The sequence below is a fragment of the Electrona antarctica genome (assembly GCF_951216825.1).
Source record: "Electrona antarctica genome assembly, chromosome: 4".
Lineage (NCBI taxonomy): Eukaryota > Metazoa > Chordata > Actinopteri > Myctophiformes > Myctophidae > Electrona > Electrona antarctica.
This window is the reverse complement of record NC_136809.1, coordinates 10,987,901-10,994,750: the sequence shown is the minus strand read 5'-3', so window position 1 is coordinate 10,994,750 and position 6,850 is coordinate 10,987,901. Positions and strand designations below refer to the sequence as shown.

The window sequence follows — 6,850 nt, the reverse complement described above, 5'->3', positions numbered from 1 at the left end:
TATATATTACATACTGTATACATGAGGTGATAGTGATAGTGCAATTGAAATGGACTGTATTCATGTTCATATATACATGAAGTGATAGTGCCAGGTGTGAAACCATAACCAAGGAGTTTTGTTACCAAGCAATCAATGTAAACATCAGAATCTCACGTCATCAGAAAAAAATGTTGTCCTCAGCATACAATACAATGGTGGTGCATTGCATTCTTACAATGCTTTGATGGCAAAGGGACAATGTAAAAATGTACTTGCAATGTTGTGCATGTTTTATAGCAAGGACACACATTCACAGTGACCACATAAAACCATGTTTATTTTCAAGTCAAGCATAAAGGCCATTTCAGTATTGTATGGGTTCGTGGACTGTAATGTTGTACATTAAACATGGTTCAGACAGATAGACCATTGAATTTGCCTTCTTTAGTCTTTGAACATAATAGGTGTATCACACATACGATGTACACATTATGAATTCTTCCCTTGCGTCACAATATTGCACTTGCGCACATCTACAATAAATGTGCATTCAAGTCACACTCATAAGCATACATTTACATAGTCATCTACACAACTAATCCAATGCTTGGCAGTTAGGTAGTGCCATTTCGACGGTTACTCTTTTCGGACTGGCAGGTGTTCGAAATGGGGGAAGGGGGGCTTCATAGAGGGGGTGCGTCGGAATGCCAATATCTGTTCCCAGTGCAATTTCCTCTATACACACACTGTCACACACACACACACACACACCAAACGTTTAACTGTATCTTCATTGTTATCTGTATGTCACGTGGATCGTTTTTATTCAAGGTACAGTACACTTTAACACGTTATCCTCTTCCTCTTCCAAACAGCTTATTCGCAGTAAATCAGCAAAGATCACTTGTGCACTGGCCAGGCCATTAGTGGTTCTCAAAGAGGGGTCTGGGGAGTCTGCCAGTTAAATCAGTTAATAATAATGGCATAAAAATCAGTTTAAGTAGCCAGTTTAACCACTTTAACCCTAATTTGTACTTTGGATAATTCGAAAAAAGGCGATCAACAACCTCGCCCTCATTGTGAACTTGTAGATCCACTATTTTCAAATCTTGACAAATTGTGAGAACTTTTGAATCATGTTTAACAACACAAATCTTGTTTTCACATGGGGGTCCGTGGCCAATGGCCAAAATACCTATGAATTTGTAGTCCAATATGTGCCCTCTCCCTACGCTCATTCTGTAGCCCCGAGATGAGCGTAGTGCTGAGGGAACAACTGGGGCTAATGAATTTGGTGAGTCCTTGACATGAAAATTATACTTCAAATAAGGACTTGTGATGGAAACATGTCATTCCAGGTGATGTCCATTCTCATCCAGAATAGCATGGGCTATTTGTCGTGTCCTGTCCCAGGTTCTCCTGCGCTGAAGGACCTGATGAAGTTGTATATGCGTGTTGTGTAAGGAACAAAGCCTTCCTTGTAGGTGACGATAGTCTTTGAGTGTGCAGTCTCATATACAAACACGTTTGGATCATTCACAGGTTCCTCCTCCTCTTCTTTCTTTTCTAAAGTGGAGGAGTAACAAGAATAATGATTCAGCGAATCAGCGACAGTAACAGTTACAAGCAAGCAGTAGTGGAAGTATTTTGACCGTTGTGGTAAACGTTTAACCATTGGATTAACTTTATTTTACTTTATTATAGGCCTGGTGTTGTATATTTTAATTGCTACTTGTACTCTGTAAAATACGAGTTTTCTTGAAAAAATAATAATACTTGTGGAGTATGCATGGGTATTGCTACATTTAAGTCAAAATCTGAATACCTCTTCCACCAACGGTTGCAAGGATCTACTCCACGTTTCGGGACAATATAATAATAATGCATGAACAAAGTAACGAGGACAAAAATAAATTACCTGGGATTGGGATTGCATCAAATTGACCTGTGTATTTCATATATGCCAAAGAGCCTAACGTAGTCCATACACCCATAGCGTACACGATGGACACTCTGGAATTCCATTTCACATAATCTCGGATCGTCATGATGGTGGTGATGATATAGTTAAATTGCTTGTATAAACTGCGATTAAAGGAATTTATCCATAGACATATATACATAGACGCCTCATTTGCCGCTGCAGTTCATTGGAGCGACGTGTATCCCAATGAAGGCGGAAGTGCAGTGCTGAAGGCTTTTTTTTTTTTTTAACAAATCTTTATAACAGTCATGACAATATACATTACAAAACAAGACAAACAAACACAAACAACAAAGTTATTAACAATACAACATCAGAGCCAGGGGGGATTAGATTACTAACAGAAAACATTAAAAGAGTGAACACAAAGCAACAGTTCTCCGCAGCTTTCTTATTTAGAAGTGCTGAAGGCATTTGCTGAAGGCGACTGCGTCGCTGCCCGAGTGACGTCACTCATGTGAATCCTCCATGTCTCTCGCTGTCACTCAAGTGACTACTGGCCAATCACAGCGCGTCTTTTCCGGGACTTATGTTACGCACGCGGAAGCTTGACAAGCTTCCGCTTTGCTTCCGCTATTCTTCGCAAGGAATGTCGGGAAAATAGTGCCTTCAATTTTGACACACGCCTCAGAGCCGGAAGGGGCGTCTATGTATATATGTCTATGAATTTATCGACCACAGAAACGTTTATTCAAGGACGCTGCCATGACAGCTCGAACCGGAAGTGTTTCTTCTTCTTCCTTTGTCACTTCTTCTTTCGGGTTTTATGGCGTTTGGCAAACCTAAATGGTGCATTACCGCCACCTACTAGACTGAGCGTTGAACTTAGGCCACAACCTGACCTGCCCTGTCAACGTCAGTCGGAGGAGGCAGAGCCCATATTATGAGCCTATAGGAGGCGGCGCTGTCCATGGTGCTGAACTCTGTCTATAGTGTGTGTGTGTGTGTGTGTGTGTGTGTGTGTGTGTGTGTGTGGGGGGGGGGGGGGGGGGGGGGGGGATGTGTAGCATGGAATGGCCTTCCTCTGCGTATAAGGGATTGTGCTACATGGTTGCTTGAAAACCAAAGCTGCAACCATTCATCATTATTTCTTTTTTATGCTGCTGTTCCCTATGTAATGCTATGTAAATGTATTCCACTGTTTGCCTGTCTGTTTTCCGTTTTGTGTTTCTTGTGAGGAATGCGGATGAAAATTAGCAACTGTGTTATATCCGGTGTATTTTGTGTGTGTGTGTGTGTGTGTGTGTGTGTGTGTGTGTGTGTGTGTGTGTGTGTGTGTGTGTGTGTGTGGGTGTGTGTGTGTGTGTGTGTGTGTGTGTAGGCCTACGTGTGAATAGCGTGTAAACTGTAATGATGTACACCCACTATGTTGTTTTTTTTAATGCAATGCTATTTATTTATGCATAAATCATGTACAACATTTGGCCTTTGGCAGGCTGGTGTTTTCATCTTCAGGATAGATGATTCAGTGACACATTAAAGACACTGTTTAACTTCACCAGAGATACAACGATACATGTGGATGGAACGTCATGGAGCCAGTTCAATGTAAAGGGCTTGTTTCGGCAAGAGAGAACATACGGCTACTTTGAAGCAATGAAGCCTGTTTGTGTTCTGTTGAGTCACAGTGGAGTCACGTGATGCAGAATGACTTCAATCACGTTTTGAGGAAGTTGATATAGCTTTCATTGTCACATGCACGCACGCACGCACACGCACGGAGAGAGAGAGAGAGAGAGAGAGAGAGAGAGAGAGAGAGAGAGAGAGGGGGGGGGGGGGGGGTGTGTTCAACAGCACAGGTTGACCACTGACCAGCCCACATGGAGAATCATAGTCAGTCATCACAGTTCAGTCTGATCTGAAGGAGGAAACTGGGAATTAAGTTGCGGAGATATTGAAAGACCTGCACGCGGAGCGTCTTGACTCCACAAATGTGAGTTTTAATCTGAAATATATAAGTAACGACATTGATATCTTATAGGCTGGTTTATTATACTGTGTTGTTGTGGGACTGCAGGTGTTGGCTAAACGCATTCGGATTCAACCAGTGTGTCTTGTTGAAGTTGTTGTGTAGTATGTAGTTGAAAAACGGAAAAGTTGCAGCCGGCAATTTGCTGCCAGGACACATTGGTGTTAAGGTCAACTTTAAGACATAACGGAAAAGTGCATTCAGCATTTCACTAATTGTCTTCCATTTGACAGTGTGTATACATACGGAATATATTTATTTTTACTGTAGTTGTATTTTATTAGCACGTAGAGAATTGTCCGAGTGAATTAATCTCGTGGAAAAGTTCAGCTATGTGGAATAAATTTAAAATGTGTCATGGAATTATCAAGCAGCAATTTAAGACAGAATGTTTTATTTGGCATGTCTGAGACAAATAGTAAAGTGTGTTATCGGATCGGAGCGCGTCGCGTGCATGGTGCCAGTAGGTGCCAATATGTTTGCCCGCAGAAGGAGCGCGCTGCGTGGCAAAGCAGACAGCGATCTTAGGATCTTTATGTTTAGTTAGTTTACTTATGCTGTTGGCTATTATTGGTATAGTTGATTTATGTTTCTAGCAGTCACCTTGTATAGGAATTAATTAGACGTTGGTGTCCTCTGAGCGGTTATTTAAATGAATGAGAAAACTCAGATGTTTGTTCACTGTGAATTAAATAGTTCTTATATTTCTAAATATATATATCGTCATTTCAGTTCCGTCTCTCTTTGAGAACGTTAAATCATGGAACGGTTGCACAGAGACCCGCCCGGCAGCACTGTTTAATGCAATGTATTTGTATTTGTATTTATACGTTTTCTTTGTTGAAGTTGTTATTATTATTATTATTATTATTATTATTATTATTATTATTATTATTATATTTTCACAATCTGATACGCCAGCTACTTTCTAATGTTTTGATAATTCGCGCGACAGATGTATAGGCATATGACGGTATAGAGTTTAAACTATCTTAAACTATAGTGTGTATTTAATTAAGAAGAAAGATAATCAGGTAATGTAATTGTGATAATAATAATAATAAAATGATTGAAAGACAGAACTACTGTCTACTGTATTGTAGCGTAATTCTTGCTTATGTTATGGATATATACATACTGTTGACTCGATCATTTACAACTTTGTCAACAAAAATACTTATACACAATTGAATCAATACAATCAATCAATCAATCAAACAAACACGCGCGGCACAAATACATGTCATAAAACAGTGCTGCTGCCGGGCAGGTCTTTGTGCAACCGCTCCGGCATTGGAGACTGGTTCGTCTATGGTGTCCAGTTCCATAGTGGTGGCAGCATGGGACGTCCTGCTATGTTCTGGGACGTTCCTGAGATGGTCCCCTGGCTGAACCCGGTGAACTCTCAGCCCCCTGCTCCAACTCCAGACCCCTCCTACCAAATCTGCTTCAAGAAATATGAAGGTTAATAATTTGTAGGACAGCTGTTAACCTCTGAGGAACACCTCACACACGCTGATTAATTAACCTCTTAAAGCCTGGAGTAAATGTTCTCATTTAATTAACCTTTAAAGCCATCCAAACCGGGAACGCATCTGTTGTGTCATATTAGATTTGGCTATTGGAGAAATAGCAGATCTACAAGCTCACAGCGCGTCACTTCGTGCCACGCTGTGAGCTTGTAGATCTGCTATTTTTTGAAAAAATATTGAAAGTGTTTTTGAATAATTTAGATTATTTTCTTTACGCAAATCTTCTCTTATGGGGGGTCCCTGGCACAAAACATTTTCAGGTGAGGGGTCCACGGACAAATACATCATCATTTTGGTGGTCCTTGGGCACCAAACACTTTGAGAACTACTGATTTAGAAGGAAACTTGTGGAATCGTCCCCTCAGGTCTTCATGGGTTAAACCCTGTTTTCATTTGATTAAAAACTTTACACTTTCCATATACATGTCTCTCCATGAGGGTTAAAGTGCTTCATTGATTTGAGCAGCAGTGTGATGTATTGATCAGAATAATAAAACAGAATAATAAAACACATTTTATTTTTAATATTTGATTACAAATGTAATAATATATTTTTGTAAAACCTTTAAGGGCCAATACTTTTTACAAATGTGCGGCAAAATAATAATATATTTTTGTAGTAGCATTTAAGGACCAATATTATAATTTTTACTAAAGTAATGCTACAAAACCTGGCAGTCATTACAAGATGTTGAATGGTCTGATAATGATGTACCTGCATGTTAAAATCAGGTATACTTGACTATATTATTATGTCCATTTTCCAAAGCATACATTCATTTGTTTTTTTATACATTTAAGGGGAAAGAAATGCCAATTTAATGCTGACCATGAATCTGTCCAGAATTTGAACTGAATGTCAATAAATGTCTCTTTATGTCCTTTACTTGTGTCTTTTACTGTCCTTTATAGCAGAAGGTTATTTATGAAATGAAATCCAACATACAGTACATGGATTAAAGAGGGTGATAGGTGTTATACTGTAAATGTGCTCTGAATTAATAACACAGTTTATCATGAATCAAACATCTGTTGTGTCACATGGACACTATAACAAAAGGCCTGCCCTGCGGTCCACGAGGCTACAGGTCAGAGAACAAATGGTAAATGGTAAATGGTGCATTTATATAGCGCCTTTATCTAAGGCGCTTTACATAGATTGTGCATTACATTCACCATTCATACACCGATTGCGGCAGAAGCCATGCAAGGTACCAACCAGCACATCAGGAGCAATGTGGGGTTCAGTGTCTTGCCCAAGGACACTTCGACATGTAGACAGGAGGAGCCGGGATTCGAACCGCCGACCCATGGATCATTGGACGACCTGCTCTACCTCCTGAGCCACAGTCACCCCACTGTCTGCAGGCCCCCCCCCCTCTT

At 40.2% G+C, this 6,850-nt stretch overlaps 1 long non-coding RNA gene across 2 annotated transcripts in view; it reads right to left on the bottom strand.

Moving 5' to 3' along the window:
- Positions 1 to 300: 300 nt before the first annotated feature.
- The window catches only part of LOC306922429, a 154,345-nt gene continuing 147,795 nt past the window's right edge, over positions 301 to 6,850 (bottom strand). The window contains exons 2-3 of one of the 2 annotated variants that reach the window (XR_013789923.1): positions 1,901 to 2,067; positions 301 to 1,548 (exon numbers count right to left, since the gene is read on the bottom strand). This is a non-coding gene — a long non-coding RNA (uncharacterized lncRNA). Of the gene's footprint in view, positions 1,549 to 1,900; positions 2,083 to 6,850 lie in introns of those variants that run through there. The other variant, XR_013789924.1, reaches the window with a different exon arrangement.